General features: G+C 36.0%; 1 protein-coding gene and 1 long non-coding RNA gene across 3 annotated transcripts in view; one reads left to right on the top strand and one right to left on the bottom strand.

The window, feature by feature from the left end:
- lrrc4ca (leucine rich repeat containing 4C, genome duplicate a) overlaps positions 1–22,971 on the bottom strand; it is a 149,219-nt gene that overhangs the window by 58,849 nt on the left and 67,399 nt on the right. Inside the window, exon 1 of one of the 2 annotated variants that reach the window (XM_085281771.1) lies at positions 5,006–5,094. The exons of the other annotated variant lie outside the window; for it this stretch is intronic. The gene's annotated coding sequence lies outside the window, so the exon portion shown is untranslated. Of the gene's footprint in view, positions 1–5,005; positions 5,095–22,971 lie in introns of those variants that run through there. 2 annotated transcript variants of the gene reach the window in all.
- The window catches only part of LOC146569454 (uncharacterized), a 40,569-nt gene that overhangs the window by 7,139 nt on the left and 10,459 nt on the right, over positions 1–22,971 (top strand). The window contains exon 2 of the long non-coding RNA XR_014893312.1: positions 8,898–9,021. This is a non-coding gene — a long non-coding RNA (uncharacterized LOC146569454). The remainder of the gene's footprint in view (positions 1–8,897; positions 9,022–22,971) is intronic.

Raw genomic sequence — 22,971 nt, 5'->3', positions numbered from 1 at the left:
TATGTTGCCGTTCCTCCTGGGAAGAGGGTGGCATGCTTCGACAGAGTTACAGTCCAGGGCAATCCCTTTGGACCGCAGGAAAGCAGCCACCTGTTGTTCCGTGGAGCTAATGTCAAGCTCTCCAGGTTCCTCGTTGCTGTCAGCGGTCACCGCCTGAGCGTATGACCGGGGTTTAATATGGAGCCCAGTGATGATGACGTCGTTTATCCTGGAGTATTGTTCCAGGTCAGCGACCTTACTTTCCAGGTATGCAATCTTTTTATCTTTTTCGGCATTTTGGATGCGGAGGAGCTTTACCTCCTCCACAGTTTCAATGATATTTTTCTGCTGCAACCTGATAGTAGAAATTTCCTCCATTATGAAGTCAAGGGACTTTTTAATGTCCTCGACTTCCTCAGCTGTCGGTGTCCTCTTCGGCCCCATTTTATCTGGTTACCCTGGTAGCAGGTTCGGTCAGCTGATTCCTCAGTCAGCTGTTAGCCTGGTAACGCGTTGGCTAGCCTGCAATTACCTCGTTAACTCCGTTAGTCCAGTCCAATATCCTGTATCAAAGTCGTAATCCAGACAGGGTTGTACCAAAAGTTCCAACAATGTGAGTAGTCTTTGCTCCAGAAATTGATGGCCAAATTTCAAAAATCCACAGGACACGATCAAAACACAACTTCCAAACAAATGGCAAACAGGAAGTGAAGGATGACAAACAGGAAGTGAAGGATGAAGGATTCTTGTCGTTTTTGCGGATATTTACAGGATCATGCACTATAAATCTGTCCTCTGTGGACAGACAAAGAATAAATGGTGGGTGAAAATTGTGTTTGTGTGACCTAAAACGTTGAGTGTGCCATCTGCCCATTGAAAGCCCAGGAGTTTTTTGACCACTCCAACACACTCTTCACTCAACGTTCGCCCTACTTCTCCTCGCTCTAAAATTCCCATTTCTCCATTATTTGGTTTTGTTATTTTTCAGTTGCATTGCAGATTTGATGAAGTGCACAATACCCTTCCCATTGTTTAGTGTTCTTTGTGATTCTACATGCTCACATATTTAGTGAGAAAGGGGTGCTGTGGCACCTACAGCTGCCCCCTCTAAATGAGGCTCTGAATACATTAATAATGTGTGTTATTTATTTTGAGATCTTCCATTCATTATTCATGATGTTTTTGGAGGGTACGAGACATCACAAGTGATTTCCTGCAGGGCTCAGCAGCAATAAAATAATGTTGTAAGGTGTGCGAGAGATAGGACAGAAAGGCAAGACTGCAGGCCTGTGCATATTTCACTAGTTGATCACTTGTGTAATTGTCCACATCCATATTTACTCCTTTGCAGTCACAAATCGTTTTGAATTGGGTTAGCGTGTAGAGCCAATGGAAAATATTTTACTAATGCCACAGTAAAGTTGTTTCTGAAATCCAAAGCAATTCATCATATTTCACAGACTTGATAATTAGTGCATCAGTGTGTTTCTCATCCTATTTAATGTCCACTTTGATCCTCACTAATCTCTAACTGTACCGCTTATCAGTGGCTTCCTTTGGCCCATAAGGCTCATGTTAGAAGAATGAATTTGTAGTTTCCATCTTTAACCAGTTTTTGCTCAGTTTTTGATTCATTCATGTATCTGGAATTAAAACAAAAAAAATTTAAACCATGGTTTAAAATAATGAACTCTAAAATGTTCTAACTGTGATACTAGAGTGAAGGGACTGAATAACTGGCTTAGTTATTAAATCAGTTCATCATTAAATAACCAATATATTACAAATCATGTCTTGGAGCGTTGCCATGTGCAAATGGTACCTGTTAGCATGTGTACTGATATTAACAATGATAAAACATGAACATTTATCACACAAATTATATACACTCACTGTCCATTTTATTACCTTGCAAGAAGCAATTCCTTCTTTCATGCTTTCTTTGTCTCTCTTTTTTTTTGGAAAGAAAGAAGCACTCTGTAGATCAGCAGTTTAAGAAACATCTGCCTGACTTACAACCATGATTTAAGTCACATTTCTTACTTTCTGGCCCTTGGTTTGAACTTCAGCAGACAACCATTTAAACTTTTTGCCTCTATTATGGCTCAAGATGTGCTTTGAACATTGGTTGAACAGAAGTACTTATGGAATGAATGAATGGCTAAATAAATTAATGAGAGCCCTTATTCTCATTGCAGAGACACTACAAATTCTGAGTCAGTTGAGGTTAATGAAATCTGTAATGAGATCCCAATAAAAAGCATTTTACATAAAGTTATTAAATATTTCTAAGCGCTTCTGTCTTTTAAAAGATGCTAAACACTACATGCACACTGCATATCTATTCAACCATACTTCCAGTGAGGACAGCACACGTTTTCGCAGAGCTTCCTCAGACTATCTCTTTGATTTCAGGGAGGCTTGCAAAGAAAAGAAAGGAAAGGGATTTTAACCAACATATTATATAAATAATTTAAGCAGTGCCATATGTTATAGTGCCAAAAATTACATAAAAAAAAATAAAATAAAGTCATATATTACATCCTTTGAAATACTGGATAAAACTGTCATGTGCCAAAATTTGTTTGAGAAGTTCAGAATATATTGAAGTCAATATGTTTTTTTGATAAGCAATGAACTCCTTTCGCAAAGAAGTAAACTTAAGCTACCTTCTATTTTTAGTTTAAATAATGTACAGTGGAAATGAGTAACTAACATCATTTTTGTGAATATTAACAAAATCATTTTTCATGTACAAAATTAGCCATTTTGACCTCCCCATACCCATCATGATTATGGCTCAAATAACTTATCAAAATCAAAGATTCATTCTTACTTTTTCAGTGTTTTCTCTTTGAGACCATTTTATAAGTGACAGCAGACGAGTTGTTGCCAACCATATTGCCAACTGACTCTCTGCCACTGTTTGGGCAGTAAAGTACAGCCCAAGCAAATATGGTCTGACAAACTTTCAGGGTTATGTGAGGTTTGGTTGCCAGAATGCGTGGGCATTAAGAAATTATGTATTCCTTTTAACCAGTGTGTAACTTCTTTTGTGGATTATGGCTAAGTATCAGAATTTAGTGATGCAAAGATGATGTAGGCAGCTGAAATATGCTGTGTAAAATTTGAAAGGAAAAAAAGGTGATAAGGGAAAAAAACAGATTTATGTTATAGATGATATGTGATTTAGTCCATCCAAATTATGCATCTGAAAGTCACATTCTTTAGCAAGTTTGGTTGTGTTGATTTATTTCAAATAATGTTTTTCAAATCCTTAAAATAAAAACCATATTATTTACTGTACTTGGCAGATTATCATGCTGAATCCTGAGCTATCCCCACTACTTTAATGTCAGAAATTAAGCTTTAATTTATTAGTCATCAGTTTCCCCAATCACCCATTATAATTTTGATATCCCCTAATGAATAAATATTTTTTATGCCCTCATCACAAAACGTGAAGTGCCTCTGGCACAATCATACATTACTTTTTTTTAATAGCGGATAGTGTTAATACAGTGTTAATAGTGTTAATAGTGACACTGTAGACTGTCACATTAAGATGATCACTGAAAAAAAATTAACAATAATTTTTCCATACAGACCTTAATGTGAGTGTTGAAGGCATTTCATGTTGTAATTATGGTAAGAGAGCTATCGCTGCATTAGTGCAACAGTGTGTCTTTGGAATAAAATACAGTGTACAATGTAGAATCTTCATCAAATTACCCAAAACGAGCACAATTTGAGTCATAACCATGAAACCAGTTACATGACAATAGGTTATCATCAGTGTTGGTCAAGTTACTTGAAAATGTAATCAGTAACTAATTACTGATTACTTCCCCTGAAAAGTAATCTGCTACTTTACCGATTACTTATTTTCAAAAGTAATTAGTTACTTAGTTACTTAGTTACTTTTTTTAAAAAATGATTTACAACCTGAATAGGTAATAAAGCAATAGATCTTTCAGCCCAGTTCTATTTTTTCTGCATAATCCATCATATAAAATGTAATCAAATGAAAAAGTCTATTTTTGAAACTAGTTTTATTAGTTTTAATCCATTAACTTTACGCATCAAGCAAATATTAAATTATATGCAACATTCTCTGACTGGAAGAAATTTGTTTAACATTTAAACCTAATTTCTGCATATTCCAGCATATAAAATAAAATAGTTTTTTGTGTTTACAGCAGAAAATGAATAAAATCAAAGAGTCAGCGCTCCTGTTGCTCTATTTTCACCTGTATAGCAGGAGTGGGGCAGGCGGAGGTTTGCCCTGGTGCAGGTGTGTCGTAGCGGTTAGTGGAAGGATCTGGGAGTTTCACATTCCCGTGGCAGTGTACTGTCGGTGCTTGCTTGGAAGTTTAGGGGGATTTTTTTTGCTGTAAAAAGAAGTTTTCTTCCCACGCAGTGAGCAGCGGACGCTAATGTTTTTGTCACTTTTTACAGAATCAAATTCAAAGTAAGGTCAGTACTTCCACGCTTTAAACACTGCACAGGCATACTCTCTGCCGCACTCCTTATATCATCCATTGTTGATCTGTACACAGCTGTTGTCACGAACGTCTCACTCGCTTACATCATTGTCATGAGACACTCTTGCAAAAAAATCACGGTTTTAGTAACGCAGCGTGCTTACGGGAAAGTAACAGTAATCTAATTACCTTTTTTGCAATAGTAATCCCTTACTTTACTCGTTACTTGAAAAAAGTAATCGGATTACAGTAATGCGTTACTGCCCATCTCTGGTTATCATCAGCATGCTATACATCTCTTCACAGCTCCCATATTTCTGTTAGAATTATCTGCTAATGCACAACCATTAAAGGCTTAGTAAGTTTGCTACTGAGGAAATCTTGAGTGACAATCAGAGGATAAAGATTTAAGCATGACATAAACCTTGTAATCCTGTATCATAGCAGATTTAGATTTGGTGTAACCTCAGTTTCAGCTTATTTATCTCCACGGCCATGTCTCTGTTCTTGCAAAACAAGCAGTGTTCTAAACAATGGTATACCTATTCACATGTGAGGCTGGGAGCAGATTTGCAGCATCTGGATCTGACGGCCGATCCTCTCTCACTCTAATCCTCTGTGTGGCTGTATTTCTGCTCAGGCTCATAAGGGATCGAGTGGGCCATCTATTCACAACCTGCCTGCCATAGGGCAGATAAACAGAGGGGAAAAAAACAGTAAATGGCCACTAAACCCCAAAGAAACATAAGTAGTGCACATCTGTGTTTGCATTTTTTTACTTAGCAAGATTTAAGGTTAGATAAAGACCATGTCATTTTTCAGTGGTTTCACTTTGGAAAAATGATTCATTCATTTACTCAGTGCAGTGATTGAGGTGTAGATTGTGTGAACCTTTCCATAGCAGTTTTAACATACTTGCGTTTAGTCTTTTTTTTTTTTTTTTAATTTTTAATAGATTTCAAAATGTATTAAATGTATTAAACTGAGTATAGGTCTATGAAGACCTGCCAGGTTTGTATATATTATTGCCAATATAAAAAGGTATGAAAAAACAGGGCATGGGGGGTACTATGAATTGCTAGTGAGCTGCATTTACATTTGTAACATCTGCAGTAAACAGTGATGGGTGAATACAATCAACATTATCCAGTATGTCATGTAGTCTGTGTAACATGATTTTAATAGCTTTAGTAGGTAAAAATCCCCCTGTAAAGACTCTCATTGACACCTAGCTGATGTAAGTAATCCAACCATTAATCATACTTGACTTTAATAATGTGTACATCATCATTATAACATTAAGGCTAAACTACACATTGGTTGGTGATTCAATCAATCAATAAATCTGTCTCAAAAGAATCTATAATTGTATATGTGAAAGGAGCTAAAAAGCATACGGATGCAGAGAAAACTGTTCAGAAGGCTCTCATTAAAAGTCAATCCTATGCCTTTGACTTCTTACATGCCAAAATCCCAATGTAAGCTTAAAAAAAGCACAAGTGGAAAGGAAACATGCAACATTAGGTGTTATTAGGTAGTCTTTATTTGGCTGCTATAAGGTATAACCTTGAGAGGTTGAAAATAATTCAACACCATGAGGCTCCCTCTTGATCACCTTAATCATCTTTCTCCTTGAAAGGTCATTTACAGCCTGGTTAAGTAAGACAATGGGAATCAATGCCTGGTAAATGACAGCATTCAAAAGAGCTGCTTGTGTTAATGCCTAATGGGCAGGCTAACAATATTTTAAAGTGATTAGTAAGAAGAGGAATAGAATATGGAGCCAGATGTGACACGGGATAAAAAACTCTGACCATTAAACAGCGGATGACCAGAACATAATTTGCCACCTCTGCACTCGGCTTAGTTACTAAATGGCTACTTCATGATTACTTTTTAACCTTTTTAAACCCTCTAATAAATCAGCTAAGGGTAAGATGATGTCTTCTAAGCAATTCCAGTAAGTCTGGATCAGAAATATACCTTTTTTTTGTTTTAAATTAGCAGTTCAAAAACAGCTGTCAGGTAAAAAAAAACTTGTAGCAATTGTAAAACCTTGTGGATAATATCATATGTTATATGCAATATGATGTAAATAAAGTTTGTTAAATCTATATGTTAAATCTATATCAGCTCTAGCCTAGACTGGTTTAAATGTTATAGTATGGTTAAAAATATTCAACCAGTGTTACTTTATACCACACTGAAGGACAACGTTTTTGGGGGTCATTACATTTTCAAACACACACACACACACACACAATAAGTACAATTACTTTCTCTGTGGAAAAAAAAAACATTTGGGTAAAATTCAAAGGTACTGCTTGTTGTTCTTTTATCAAGACAAATGTTCATGTCAGGTTGTGGGTAAAGTAAAGGAGGACGTCTCAGTGATATCCAATCAGAAGTTTTCTCCATATTCAAGGATTCCTGCAATACATGCAATCTATGCATTTATACAATAAACAATCTTCCATTTCAAAGGAAGAATGCCTTCAATTCTGACTACTTCAGCAAATAGACAATTAATATGAAGAACTTGAGTGAATACCTAACAGCTGTTGCCAAAAAATGTGAAGGGCATGTACTGTAGTGTTCTTTATGAAATGTAAAGATTGCTTGCAGGTATTACTCTTCTGTTCCACCATACCACAAAAAGCTGTTGGCACAAACAGCCACTTGATCTCTGCCACTTGCAATGTGACTAGAAAACAATATTAAAATATTGTATTTCTGTTTGGAAGAGGAAGAAAGTGGGATGGATAGTAGATCCCCCTGCCAAAACAAATTACTCACAAGTGGGATGGAGGATAGACCACGCAAAGTCAGAAGTGCAAATCCAAACTTTGAGTTGCTTCAAGTGACTTTAACTTTATAGCAGTCTAAATTACAGTCTTTCATCTTTAAAGTTTTATTCTGATTTTTTTTTTTACATATGTGATTATTCCAACATTGCCATAAGGTTGGAGGCACAGTCGCCTAAAACTGGACATCTACTATCATGCAAACCTCACTATAGTGGGCTCAACTAATGGTGCATTAGATGAATCCAATAGCTATGGAAAAATTAGAAATGTTGCCAAAAACAGAAAATCACGAAGAAAAAAAAATGTATTGATATATGGGTCTCATTTTGGTTATGTTTCTGGTCTTATTTCGTTTCATTTAGATTGATGGCCTGGTTACTCCACTGTGTAAAGTGAAAAATTAATCATAAAAAAGATACAACCATGTCCAGAGCACAGAGGTGGGTAGTAAAGAGTTACATTTTATTGAGTAAGTTTTTGAAAAAAAATGTACTTTTACTTTTTACTTTTACTTGAGTACATTTGTAAAGAAGAAACTGTACTTTTACTCCGCTACATTTGCAAAATTCGACTCGTTACTTAAAAAAAAAAAAAGTTTAACACACTAGATAATATGCCGCCAGTGGAGTTTCCGGTAACTGTTTTACCAAACTGTGGCCGCCCAAGCGTTTCAAAGTAGCGGACACACGGAAAGAAGAAACATATGAAAACATGGCAGAGCTAGTTGTCTACACTAGAGCTGAAGAGGATGAACACCCTTGGCCTCAGATACAAAGAATGTTTCGCTAACAGCTAGCCTGGTTAATGACGCTAGAGTCCCACGCACATGCAAACAGCTCGTCTCTACTGCTTTAACTGTTAAAACAGAAGGCAATACTGCGGGTGACATGATTTATTATGTGAAACAGCAGCTTGTTTAGTTTAAACAGTCTGCATTAAGCTGGACAAACACTGCGATTTTTTTTTCAGTCGCGTTATTCAGCTCCTGCTCAAACTGTACAATTGAATGTCAGGGGTTAGAAGTTCATAGATCACGATGCAGGGTCTCACACTATACGGCCTGGTGCTCTGATGCGACTTGAGTGCTCAAACTGTGTGTCCATAACATGAAGCTTATCATACAAAATCTGTCCCTCGCTCTCCCTCTCTCTGTCTTTCACTCACACAGGCACACACACACACCACCACCATCAACTTTGCTAAATTACTAATGAAAAACATTGACCAGACAGGTGCAATTGATCAGCAATGTCCATCCAACTCTTTTCATGGTTGTTGTAGTCGTGATAATTTTGTGAGGCCACATTGAAAAGCCTCGGATACGGAAGCGTAGAGCTGCCACCCAGGCAAAAGAAAAATAGAGCTATATCACGTTATGGGAAAAGACGAGAAACACAGTGATGCCCAGAGTAACAGCCAAACAGGATGATCTATTGGCTAGCAGTCCGGAATTAATTGCAAACTGTTTGTGTGGGATATGAATGACAAGATTTTGTTTTTGGACAAGAGTTAGTAAAAAACATCTCCAGTGTGATCAAATCTTCTTGCCAAACATCTGCAGTTTGCCAGTGTACAGCACTATAATGACCAGAGCTAATTCTATTGAAAACCATACATCTTTCCACAGGTCTCAACTTCATCAACCATCACCTAGACTCAGAGCTGGATGAGGCCAGCGCAAACAACAGCCTAACCGACTAAGATGATGGATCCATGGGGTCAGGAAAGCCAGAAGCAGGGGAGCTGGAGAGGTACCTTTCATGTCCATTCACTGGAGGTGTGGATCTATTGCATGGCTTTCCTCACATCAGGAAGCTGTCGATTAAAATCAGTATAACTCTTCCTGCATCTGGAGCTTGTGAAGGACTTCTCAGTCATGCAGGACTCCTGTTAACTGCTAAACAGTTACAGCTTCACAGCAAGAACCTTGACAGCAAACTGCTGCTGAAGCTTAACCATCACTTCACTGAGTGAAGAAATGGCACATTTTTGCTAAATATGCAGAAATAAATGCGCACTTATACAATTTATGGTAAACTGAGCTGCCTTGTATGTTGAAGTTGCCTCGTTCTAATGTTTTCTCTGAGGCTGCTGTGCCATTTGGAGCAAAAATGAATATAAAGTTTACAGCATATCTTGTCGCTGTATATTGTTTGCACTGTTTATATATTTATATTATTTACTGTAGGTATTGCTGAAAAAAGCTTTGTTGTGAAAAACTGAAATCTGGAAATTAGGATTTTTGTGCCTTATTGTTTGATGTTTTTACATATATTCTATTTGAAAATACTACAATTTGTATATTTATTTATTTTTGTTTGTCTGATAGCATTTATTTATAAAATAAATCGGACATTTCAAACAGTTACTCACTACTTGAGTAGGCTTTTCGCCAAGTACTTTTTTACTCTTACTTGAGTAACTTTTTTGACAACTATTTTTCACTTTTACTTGAGTAATAATATTTTAAAGTAATGCTACTCTTACTTGAGTGCAATTTTTGGGTACTCGACCCACCTCTGCCAGAGCACAACCATGCAGCATGTACACGTGATCTTAATCTAAAATGAAGGCCATAGTGGTGGTTATGTGATCCATAGGTGTATCTGTGGATGTTAGATCACTTTAGCTAGTCAATAAAGGCACCTTTAACAAGGACTTACACTTCAGAAGACCATATTGACAGCATTATGAACCCAGGAATTATGGTTAATTAAGCCATCTAAAAAAAAAAAAAAAGAAAGAATGTGGAAGGGAACAGCAGCACCTCAAAGGAAACTCAAACATGCAAAGAGAAATATACAAATAATAATAATAAAAGTAATATTACTACAAACAAAGACCCCGGTCAACCCAATGCATCGCCCCTTAAAAACACACAAAAAAGAAACAGACAAAAAAACATTAAGAAAAAGTCTCAGATTTTTTATTAGGAACTTTGAATGAGTGTTTTTTTTTAGTATAGTTGTCTTACTACTACGACGAAGTCTCACAGTGCACATTTTGGCCATCAAGACAAGAAAGTCAAGTCTGGTGTAATTTTCACAGCTCAAATATAACCTCAAATGTGGCACATTAATAAACACAATATTCTACTTTGCCAATTGGTGAGTCTAAAATGAAGGCCATAGTGGTGGTTATGTGATCCATAGGTGTATCTGTGGATGTTAGATCACTTTAGCTAGTCAATAAAGGCACCTTTAACAAGGACTTACACTTCAGAAGACCATATTGACAGCATTATGAACCCAGGAATTATGGTTAATTAAGCCATCTAAAAAAAAAAAAAAGAAAGAATGTGGAAGGGAACAGCAGCACCTCAAAGGAAACTCAAACATGCAAAGAGAAATATACAAATAATAATAATAAAAGTAATATTACTACAAACAAAGACCCCGGTCAACCCAATGCATCGCCCCTTAAAAACACACAAAAAAGAAACAGACAAAAAAACATTAAGAAAAAGTCTCAGATTTGTTATTAGGAACTTTGAATGAGTGTTTTTTTTTAGTATAGTTGTCTTACTACTACGACGAAGTCTCACAGTGCACATTTTGGCCATCAAGACAAGAAAGTCAAGTCTGGTGTAATTTTCACAGCTCAAATATAACCTCAAATGTGGCACATTAATAAACACAATATTCTACTTTGCCAATTGGTGAGTCAAACAAATAGCTTGCTCTGTTTCTCTCACTGGATTCACTCAAACAAAGTACACACACACTTAACAAAGCAGATTTGTTTAATACTAGCTGTTTTCCCAGAGCCACAACGACTACCATGCAGGACTTTTTTATAGAGCAAAGCCATGTACTTGCACTTGCCAAGTCACAAGCTGAGTCACTTTGCAACAGAAGCCCTGCGGTCCTTCCCTTGCTAGAACGTAACACAGATTCAGTGTGTCCACATTGCAGACTTGCAACGCTGTTAAAAACAAATTATGATCCTGTGTTTTTTAGGGTTAGGGCAAGTCTATTGGACAAGAGGTGAAACATCTTAAAAAAACAAAACAAAACAAAAAATAAACAACTTAGAGAAGTTCAATCGCCTTCTTTTCAAGCTCCTTAGACTACCATGACCTGGATGAGTGAGAACCTACAGATCTAAGATGCTATGTCTTTCACCCGTATACTATGGTGGTGGTAGGAATATCTGGGATTCATCAATTATTCTTTGTATTATGGGCAAAATAACGCTGCAAACATTAAAGTAATTCTCAGAGTGTCAATTACACTAATACATGCACTTATTCTATTATTGTATGGTCTCTACCCTACAATATAAAGTGCCTTTAGGTGAATTGAAATAAAAACAAATCTCCATAAAGAGGCAGATAAGGGAACAAACTTTAATTTTTCATTTTTTTAGTGATCAGTCACATTGGGAGAAAATTTCTTCCTTAATTGGTGCATAATGTTAATTCTGTCACTGAGTGGTGGATACTGCAAATTGTCCCCAGTTGTTGTGTTAAGCTTGTGTGTCCTAAGTCGGAGTTTCGGTCTCTGTGTTTCCTGTTTTATTTTGATAGTCCTTGTCCAGTGTCAGTGTATCTAGTTTTGCTTTCCTTTGTCTCATTATGTCTGATTTGTCTCAGCTGTGTTTCCACATATCCCCCATCCTCTCATGTTTCTGCCTGTGTATTTTAGTTCTCAGTCTTCCCTTGCTCGTTGTCACGTCATATCTCCTCAGTGCTGTGCGTTTCCTTCATGTTCTTGGTCTCCATAGTTCCTAGTTCTGGTTTCTTTTTTTCCAGTTCCTTTTGTCCTTAGTTTGTTAGCTATAGTTATTATTTGTTTTTGTTTTCTGTATTTGAGTTTTTCACACTGCAATAAAAGCTGCCTCTTTTAGTTCATCCCTTTGTGTCCTGCGAGTCCTTTTGGGTCCAATCTCCTGCCTGCCACAGCACACATCACGACAATTTTTGTTGTTGAAAATAATGTGATGATAAAAATTTGCTCATTAAAGACTGCTGAAAAAGAGTTTTACATGTAAACTAGCATATCAACACTAACTGGAAATGAAAATTATTATGACTGAGTAAACACTCCCTCTTTTTGAGCCATATTTTCATATTCAGTTGCTGTCACCTGCATTTAGCTCGTACAACTGAAAAAGTAACAACCGTATAAGTGCATTTAAAGTACATTAGTATCAATATAATATAAGGTAGGATTCCAGAAGGATTCCTTTATCATCATCATCATCATCCATTAAAGGAAATTCAAGTCAGGTAAATGATGAATGAGGCAAGCGTGCTGAATAAAATGTAATAGAGTTAACTTATTGACTCCTCTCTCCTCTCATGTGTTTTTAAGATAAATGTCATGGTCCACAATGACAGGCATTAATATTTCTAGCTCCACTGGAATAAAATGGAGGCACTGCTTTTTATTTACCTGTTGCCATGGAAAATCATGGCATCAGAGTTCCATAGATATGTTCTTCTGGTATTGCCTCTGCCCCCAGGTGAATATTAACATATGGCTGAATTACATGCTACATTACTTTGTGATTTCTCCCTCTCTGCCTTTTCATATGCCTCTGTCTCTCCCAAACACATAAACACCTTGAGCTTGCCATGCTCCTACACTTGTCTCTCTCTCTCTGCTGCTCTGTCTCTGAGTTGCAAAATCTCAGGAGAAAGACACATCATGGATGATAATGGCTTACCTGTAGTGTTGATACTTATTCATATCCTGAACAACAGAGCTGGCAAGCCAATAATTACTACACAGTGTGGGCAAACACTCCACAGACATTATCTAGAGGGGCCAGAGCCTTGTGTGTAACTGGTAGCACAAATCGATACCACCAAATGGCAGCTTGCAGATCTCATATAATTAGACAGAGACAAAGGGAGGGAGCTCTGCAGGCCCAGACAGATGAACTTAAACAAGCATTTTTAGCCTGTTTCTCAACATGTTCCACCAAACATGCATTGGCTTGATATTGAATAGCAAAGCTAATCCCACACAAAGTGGGGACTGACTGGCAAAGAGACCTAAGAGACATTTAACAAAGCAGCTTAAAGACAATAAACAGCAGACATATATCAAAGAATCAGAACCAATTTTATCTTTTTGCATTTAAGCTTCTCTTTAATTTGATTACAAATCTGATGGAATAGACATGTCGGCAACTGTTTTGTTTCTCTTTTTGTTTTACTTTTTCCTTTGGCGTCACGATCATTTGTGTCAGCTGTGTCTCCCCAGGTGTTTCCACTTCTCTCATTACCCTCTTGTGTATTTAAGTCCTCTGTCTCTAGCTGTTCCTTTTGTTTTGCTACTGCCAAGTTTCAGTTTCATTTGCATGCTCATGTTTAGACTTTTTCATGTTTATGTTTTGCATGTTCCTGTTCAGTTTCATGTTCTTGTCTCTCGTCAGTGTTTTCATAGTTAGTTTAGTTCTTTCCCAGTTTAGGTTTTAGTTTAGTTATGCCCTTGTCCACCTTGCCTTGTTTTTCTGTTTTTGGACACCAGCCTGAAATAAATGGCTCGCTTTTTGTTTGAGCATCAGTTCACTTCTCCCGTGTCTGCTTTTGGGTTAGGGTTCACTCCATAAGCACACCGGTGTGTTTATGGAGCTTAGTTAACTAAACTGAACTGAGATATACCAGTTTTTAAATTGTGTTGATAGGTCACGTGAAACCAGAGTCATGATAAAAAAAAATACAAAATGTTTTTTCATAAATACTTTAGTCAATTTTAAGAAAACAAAAAACACCCCTTTACTATTGGTGGAAAATGTACCATGTCGACCAATCAAAAAATTATATGGAAACATGTGCCGTTGTTTAGGAAGAGGGTGAAGTTTTAGGAGTGACGTCGACAAGAGAGACAGTGAGTTTTGAGATGTGAGAGATTTGTGACGTTTGGCATGTTTGGATTGTGTAGTTAGTGTGTAGTCTAGTCAATAGTTTTGTTTTGTGTGTCAAAACAATGAGGCAGCGACTCAGTGTCACAGTGGCTGTCTAAGTGCCACCAAAGGCAGTGTAAACGCTGTCTCCAGGTGGAAAACAGGAGGAGTTATACGCTTCTTGCATTCAGGCCTGCAGGTATCAGGCTTGTGATGTGCTCCTCTGTCTTAGTGGACATAAATAATTTTTTGGAGTGGCACAGATCCTTTGTAAAACTTCTTATTTGATGCAGAACACCTCAATGCTCTGTAAATAGTTTGAAATGGTTATAAAAAAATGCCTTGGCTGCATCTTTAGGTAAATAGTTGCATATAACTTTGTTGTTTGCAAAACTTTTGCATAGGTTTTTAAAATTTACAGTGTATATTTGCATTTCAAGTTATGAAAATGATTTGTTAAACATATTTGTGGTTGTTACAGTAAAAAATGTAACTTTTTTTCTACTGTTTTTTTTTGTCTGATTTTATATGAATTGTGTTAATATAGTATGTCAAAATGAAAAAATAACATCAAATTTAAACGTGTGAGGTTGTGCTGAAAAGAATGATACCAAACAAGGCAAGATAAATAGTTTTTAAAGGTGAAATGCAGAGGTAAAATCAATGATAGAGAAAAAAAAACAGCCAATTATACCCTGGGCCCCAGAGGGTTAAACTTTTTTTTTTAAAGTAACACAATAGTTACTTTTCCTAGTAATTAGGTAGTTTTATAATAGTGTAACTCAGTTACTTTTTTGAAGAAGTAACTATAACTAATTACTTTTTCCTTCCAACACTGGTAGTTGTGCACTTTGTAGTCTACCGATCAGTCATTGAAACAATTAAATAAGCACTGACTTTGATTGCTCATTACCTAATGTCACTATTACAACATGTGGTCTTTATAATTTTATATACAAATATTTCCTGCACAAATATCAGCATGGCACCATAACAGTGTTCAAGGAATTTCACTGCATTGTTCTATTTTGTTGCTGCTTTTTTCCACTTGTTCTTTTGTTAAGAGATTGTTACTTCCCTGTCTTCAACTCGTCTGTGCTGACATGAAAATTCATCTTTTGTGGGGTAACTGTAGAGTGAACAGGACTACGCAGTATAAATACCAAGTATTTGGTTCCAAATTTAATAATGCCATTCATCATTATATATTGAGACAAGTGGAAAATAAGATGTGATGTATACCATCCTTAAAAAACACTCCAAAGAAGGAACAAAATGTTCACAAGTCCTTTTTTTAGTTTTAAATTAGACAGCAGATGTTAACAATACAGACTCAAAGGTATAAAATTATGCTTTTTTTCCCCATGTTGCCTTATTTCTATAGTTAAAACTTAGTAAAATGCCTCTCCTTTGATTCTAGATGATGCAGTCAATAATAACTTCTTTTGGATAAAACCAAATCTCCAGAGATTGCAAATTTGTCACAGCTTTGCTAACTGCTGAAATCCTGGCATCTCTATTTCTCCAGATTGACAAATCAGAGACTTTATTTCCCTCCATTTATTTTTTTTTAACCATGGGAAAAACCGCTAATGTTATGATTAGTGCATATTTGGAGACAAATTTGTACAACTACTGCATATTTGTTCTGTTTCATGTCTAATCTAAGGCTTCTGATGATCAGTGCTTTCCATATACTGCGTAGCCATCCATCCGGGGAGTGTAGAAAGTGCTCTGATATGGAAATTGAGATTCATGCATGATGCCATCTGTTGATTTTATGTCAGTTTTTCAATAGCAATGGTCCTTGGAAAATAATTTTCTAACACAACCAAGGAAAAGGATCAAGCCATAAATGAGATTTCCACATTTTTACATGAACATTAAAAAAAAAAATCGCTAAATTTATTTAATGAATATAATTGGCGAGAGAAAGGAGAGCGCGCGCGAGAGAGATATTTTTTTAACCCCACTGTGCACTGATATGTATAAAGTACATCAAATTTATTTGGAATTGAGGCTTCCAATGCATCATTTATGTTGTGTGTGCCGCTGCTACTGCTTCAATCAACATTTTTGTTAACATTTCTACCACAGATAATTGCTGAAGCATTCAATTCAAATAGGTATTTCAGACCTAAATATTCAAAACAAAATACAATAAAAAATAATCCCTCTAGCTTTAAGTTCATGTTTTATGTCAATGTTTATAAAATACACTTATTTGCCTGCTGCTAAGATAAACAGAAGTAAAACTGCTGATAATATTTGCTAGTTTAATAATTTCCAAGTCTGAAATTTATTTCTGTTTATTCTGTCACTTGGTCATTATTTTTAAGCATCTGCCAGCCTGTTGTAAATTGTGGAAAGAGTAAGTGCAATATGGAGCAATCTAAAAATTTGAGCAATCAGTGAATCAGAGTAACAAATGTATCTCATTTACATACTGGGTAAAACATGCACTTCCATGTGTATTATCCTATGACTGGAATGCCTGTTTTAAACGGTGCCTTAATCTTACTCTTCTTAAGAAGGATAAGGCCTGTGATGTGGAAAAGAGTTTACATGAGCCAGTCTATTGATTAGTTTAGCATCATGTTGATTAGCGACTGGTCCTGGTCACCATGGCTACATAAGTGCATTAACTGTTTTTTTTTTTTAATCTCACCAGAATTCTCTATTTTTATTCATTCGTTTTATTTCGTTTTCGTTTAAATGACTTCCTGTGTTTAACCTAGAATATACAATACAGGCTGATTAAAAAAAAAACTAACATCTACTTTTAATAAGGTTCTTTGTTAGGCAATATGGAACAGTGGGTAGATGGATGGATATAGATGGCCATCCATTTGTCTAAAGACACAATATCATTGGAGAAGCATTCATACTGAGAAAACACGCAAGTCAATATAGTCTGAATATGACAGTGTGGAGGAAAAAAACAGACAAATATGACACTCCTGGAAGCTTCAGAGGGAGGATATAAATCTCTCTTTACTAAAGCCATATAAGAGAAGCAAGCTGGGCAAGCATTCATATAAGACTTTCATCTCCCTTTACAATATTGGCCTTTCTAGTAAATGACTTTCATGATTCAAATGTGTCAAGAAGGTTTCCAGCTAATGCATGAATTATTCTCTCTTTCATTATTACCTTCATTCTCATTCACACTAGATGGTCCTTGATTTTTGTTGACAACAACAGTTCTCTTACTATCTCAAAGTACAGTAAAAGCATGAAAAAGAGACTAGTGTGCTTTCTGTATTTCAAGAATATTTCTTTAGCCTTTAATCATACAAGATGTGGATGTCAAAAAATGACAGAAAAGGTAAAATTACAGACATTTTACAGAAGGAAATGCAGAGAGCAGTAAGACAAAAAGAAAATGTGAATATATTAAAATGATATAATGCGCATCATCAACACTAGCTATAGTTTGAGAAAGCAGTTTCAGATTTGAACATCTGAAGGAGCACATGTCCTTGGGATGGAAATATGTTATTGCCACGTGTTGATGTAATATGGGATAGTGTCTTGATGTGTGATTTGACCATATAAGCATTCTAAAAAAAAAAACTAAACAAAAAACAGCCCAATGATCAGATTCCTGTCTGTGATAAAACAGTTTGCACTCAGCATGTTCAAACAATTTCTTGGCATTCTATTTGCATCCAAGTAATGCCATCTGTTTCAATGATTACTTTAACATTCAAGTTGTGTGTGAGATACACTTGTGTATGGTACTGGGCTGGAAGAAAATGAGACAGTCTGTGTGTTCAAAGAGAAAGCCAAGTTTCTACTGTGGGACACACTGCTGAGTGCAATATCAGATTTAATATCAAAATAGCACTTTATTGCATATCAGTAAGTATTTGCAAAGGTGGGGTCATGGGTGGCATTACTGTAAAATCAAAAGACATCAAACATTCTTTGAAGATGGCATCAAATGAAGTACAGAGAGTGAGCTTTCGTCTTTGTTGCATTTCAATCACTGAATAATGGTGCCAATGATACAGTACTTGGATAGTTAATCCCAATGGATACTGGAAGCTTTCTAGGATATCGCTCTGAATACCCATAACTCAGAAATTCCTAACTCCGTTCTTCAGATCCAAGTTCTTTACAATATGATCCTAATCTTTTCTTTTCTAGTTCTTAAGCAGTGCCTTTAAGATTTGTTCTGGAGGAGGTTAGAGTGTGATTGAATTCTTAAAGGATTTTCTTGTTAGAATATTAAAAGACTTTTTGGTCTGAGTACAGATTGTTCAGCAGAGGTCAAAATAACCTCTGCTGTTATGGGGAAGACAAGTTTAGGAAGTTGGTTATGAACATATTTGAATACTGGGGCGATGTGATCCCTCAAAAGTTATCACAACCACAGCCTTGCAATAATGTACAAACTTTCACATCCACCTTACTTTCCTTTCTGACTTTGTGTAAAGTAAAATATTTTACTTAAGCTCTGTTGCTCCAGGTTCATACTCCTCAAATCAGTTCAAATTTCAAACACATAATATATCTGTTAGCTTATAAATGTATCGACTATTACTGTTAAGTGTAGTTCCTACAAATAAATAATAGGGACTAGAAATACTGGGAAAAAATCAACACAAGGAAAAAAAGAAAAATCTTCTTTTCTTGAAAACTTTATTCTACGTATCAGACAAGAAGAGTGACAAATAATCTATTTCTTAGTTAGTCCAAAAACAACCAAAGTGTGATGTTTTTGTCATTTATATCAGGAGCCTTTGAATTTCATCACATTATATCATTTTCATTCGGAGATAAGCACTTGATGAGGCATTATGTGCAATACTTACTAGTATTTCCAAAAGACATTGTGGACTGTTCTACTAAGATACTCAAAAATAAAAAAACACCAGGAAATAAAATTCCTGGAAGATGCTGCTTCCGCGAAATTTTATTCTATTTTAGTTTGTATTTACCTTTCTGGATCAGAAACTAAAGCAAAACACTGTAGCTAATAGATGAATGCATATATTGATTGGAAGAGCTCAGTCAATGGGTCTTTACACCAGCAATTCAGACTTCTAAGAAGAAGACGTTAGATGTTGTTATATCATTTTTTTTCTATAAGTACTATGTTTTTTAGTTTTTTTCACATTTCAAACTGAATACTATTATAGTATTCATTGTGCCTCAGTGTTGTGAGCCAAGTGGCTTTGCTACACAAAACAGTAAAATGGCAGTTTATGAAACAGTAACTACGTTTAAGCTTTGATGCATGGTTTCAACACGCTTTTTATATTTTTCATTTTTTAAGTACACGGATTGAAGAATGGCTTTAACACAGTCTGACTGGTGGCAGCTTTTAAAATAGTAATCTATTCATTCCTCTTCATGGACACAAATTGTACTTGGAGTGTCAAGGAACAGCATAGGAGTAAGGAGGTGGTAGCACTGACATGAATTACACAGATTTCACATGAAGAACAACTAAAAATCCCACATGTCTTATTTGTCTTTTGCCTAGGAAAATAATTACTATGGTTAACTTCATATTAGTGAAAATGTGCTTCTTGCATTTTTTGTATTTATTTATTATCTCAAATGTATCATATCCATTTTTAGGTTTTTTTTTTTAATGACTTTTGTCTGGGACTGTCTGATGCTTATTTCTTTGCGGAGTGGAGTCAAAATCCAACTTAATCCAAATCAATGGAATTAGTTTCTGTGACTACGGCCTTTAAAGCAATTGCTCTTGGCATTTTCCACCATATTACATTCACTTTAACTCTCTTAAACTTATTTAGAAAGTGCTTCAGGCCAAACACAGTGACAGCACTCCAATGTCCCACTAATGCTATCCAGTTTTTCAAATTGATTTAAATCATCCATGATTTAATGATACCCGATAATAACCAAGACAAGCATCCAGGGGACCTGCTGGACACAGGAGTAACACATTCCCATATATGGCTAATTTAAAACCACTACTTAACCTAACATGCATGTCTTTGGAGTGTGGGGAGAAGCTGGAGTACCTAGAGAGAAGGCAGATGCACAGGGATGACATGCTAACCAGTGCAAGGCTGTACCACCTAGTATAAAGGTATACTATATACTATGTTTCACCACGCGTTAGCCTGGCCAAGGTTTTTAGCAAGAGCAGTGTAACAATTAATGAGTGACTATTTTTCCATCAAAAATAAGTAACTGGTAAAGAATTCATGGTTTGGTCACAAGCCTACAGTACAGTCTATGCAGTGAAGCTGTTGAAATCATTTGGTAATGTCTATTTCTGAATCAGTAGAGTTCTAAAATTTATTAAAGTGTATTGAACTTGTTCACCTCTTTCAGTGCCTTTTCTTAATTAAATGCCAGATATATTGAAAAGAACAGTCAGTAAGAATGTTACCAGTCTTGATTAAAATCGAATTCCCTCCCAAATCTTTAAATACTGTTTTACTGCTCTGAGCTCATGTCTGTCTTGTGCAACCTTTCACATTTAACAGCCATGGTTGTAGCAACTTAACTGTAACTCTATAATTTTTATCCCTGCTGTGTCTGCTGTGCACAAGGTTGTATGACCGCTGGCACTAACTGTGTTATTAAGTTACTTTTCTCTTTCTGATGCCTGTGGCCTCTTTCTGGTCCAGCATAGGTTGTCCTGGTAATCACTGTAACATCCCGAAGCTGTTCTTTGATTGGTCTACCAGAGCAGCACTCTGGGCTGTCATTTCTTATTTGGGAAAGGGAGGAAGTTCATGCCCACAGACAGGACTAGATTTGATTGGAATAATAAGTGCACATGTGCACTGAGCTCACAGAAATGCCCATCTTGACAGTGACAGCACTGTATGTTTGCTGCGATGCTGCAGAAATGGAAACCAGCCACCAAGACAAATCATCTTCTACTAGTTTTTACTAAAAATTGTAGATATGAATGTCTTTCTTCACAACAGCCATTTCCATGGTATTAATCAGTTTGAAGGCTTACATTTTAGGGGGATTTCCAGGCTCTGTGTGTGTGTGTGTGTGTGTGTGTGTGTGGCGATTTAATGGAGAAAAATAAACAAGTCTGCATATTTACAGAATGACCAGGGTTAAAAGACAGAGGCGAATAACAAAGCCCTGCCTACATCATTATTTTGGCCCCTTGATGAGTGTCTTTCATTATTAAAAGTCTAAGCTTTCATTTCAAGATATTATTGTTCTTCAAATGAAAGAACAATAAATGCATTGTGTGGACTGCTATGGTGATTGTTGTACATGTTATCAGAGTTAAATAAATATGCAGCTATATTTGAAAAAAAAAAAAAACAGAGTTAGAGTTTGAGTCCAGGCGATGTGCAGATAACTAAAAGTGTCATATTTGTTTTAAATAAACTTAGGATGCTCAATTTTCCATATTCATTATCCTTATTCACATGTGTTTTCTGTTAAACACAGAAAAGTATACTGCAGACAGACAGTGACATACTTCTACAAAGTGCAAATACCCCATGACTTTGATTAATCAGTCTCGTTGGAATGATGTCACATTTTCTTTATTTTCTCATACAGAGTGCAAGTGGAACAGATGGTATTGGGGAGTAACATATTCTCATTAGGAGGTCCAGAATCTGCACATATGAAAGGGAGAACGAGAGAAAAGGGGGAGGGGTAAAATCCTCAGAGTTTTGGCACAGATCAACTCTCTGACCTTCTGTCCAGTCTTCTGGCCGACAGGCAGGAATAAAAGGATGAAGCAGGAAAGGAAAACTGACAGGCTCTCAGTAGCTCTAGATCTGAGTCGCCAAAATCAGTAATCACTGATATGTTGCTTTCACATTTTACAGGACGTTTGTTAGGAAAAAAAAATCAATAAGCAGCAATAAGACATCGGGTTGAGTCTGTACTTTCACTATACTTAAAAAAGTTACTGTACCACTGGAATATGTTTGTGCTTGTGTTTAGTTTTAAAGAGGATGAAGAAGAGCACTTGGTTGTGCATAAAAGCCAAATCTATCCATCTGTCCTTTTGTTATTTATGTTTCATTAAGTCACCATGATTTGCAGCAAAAAAAAAAAATTGGGTTTCTGAGGTTGTCGATATTTGTTTAAACATAGAATGTGACCTTTATTCCACCTATTACTGCCTGGCAGCTAAATAGCATGTCATGCACTTTGACTGATGTGTCAAAAAGGGAAGATGACTGTCTGGTTGAATTACTATGTGTCGAATTCATCGTCTCTATTAGAACACGCCGTGGTTTCTTCCACTGACAAACACCTCCAATAGTAAAATGAGTAGACTATGGCTCAAGATGGGAGGTTGACTCTACTAAGTTCTGCTATGTTGTAGTATTATATTTGTAGGTGAAGAAGTTTTGTTTGTCCATAGGCTAAACACATTTTAAGATAGCAGAACATGGTGTGTTAACAATGAAGGCCTACAGTTAAAGTTTATGTTGCTTTAACTCTGTCCATCTCCTGGATTCATGTAGATTTAAATAACAATCAGAAAGATTGCTATTGTTTATCTGTCACAACTTCACTTAGTAACAAAGAGCAGATTTATAAAGTAACAGTACTACAGTAAGTCCTAGAGTCACCACAGACATCGAAGTGGCTCTGTTGTGTCTTCTTCAGCAACCATAAACAGTTTTTGAAATAGCAAATCAGAAACAACGTTGGATACATTTTTAGCATAATGTAACACTATCACCCTGTTTAAAATATTAAGAGATAAGAGCAAAGAAATTATATTTCTTTTCACAAAAACATAAGTACATTATCATCATCATTATTTTTTTTGTTTATTTTGGGTTTTTTTCTTCAAAAAATTTTTCTTACATTATAAATATTTTAATATAAATACAATTAATATAAATATTAATAAT

The sequence above is a fragment of the Mchenga conophoros genome, linkage group LG7 (assembly GCF_057382185.1).
Source record: "Mchenga conophoros isolate Kocher_MC1m ecotype Shallow Benthic linkage group LG7, M_conophoros_male_GT1.1, whole genome shotgun sequence".
NCBI classification, from domain to species: domain Eukaryota; kingdom Metazoa; phylum Chordata; class Actinopteri; order Cichliformes; family Cichlidae; genus Mchenga; species Mchenga conophoros.
Note: the sequence above shows the minus strand (reverse complement) of the source record. Positions and strands in the feature narration are given on the sequence as shown.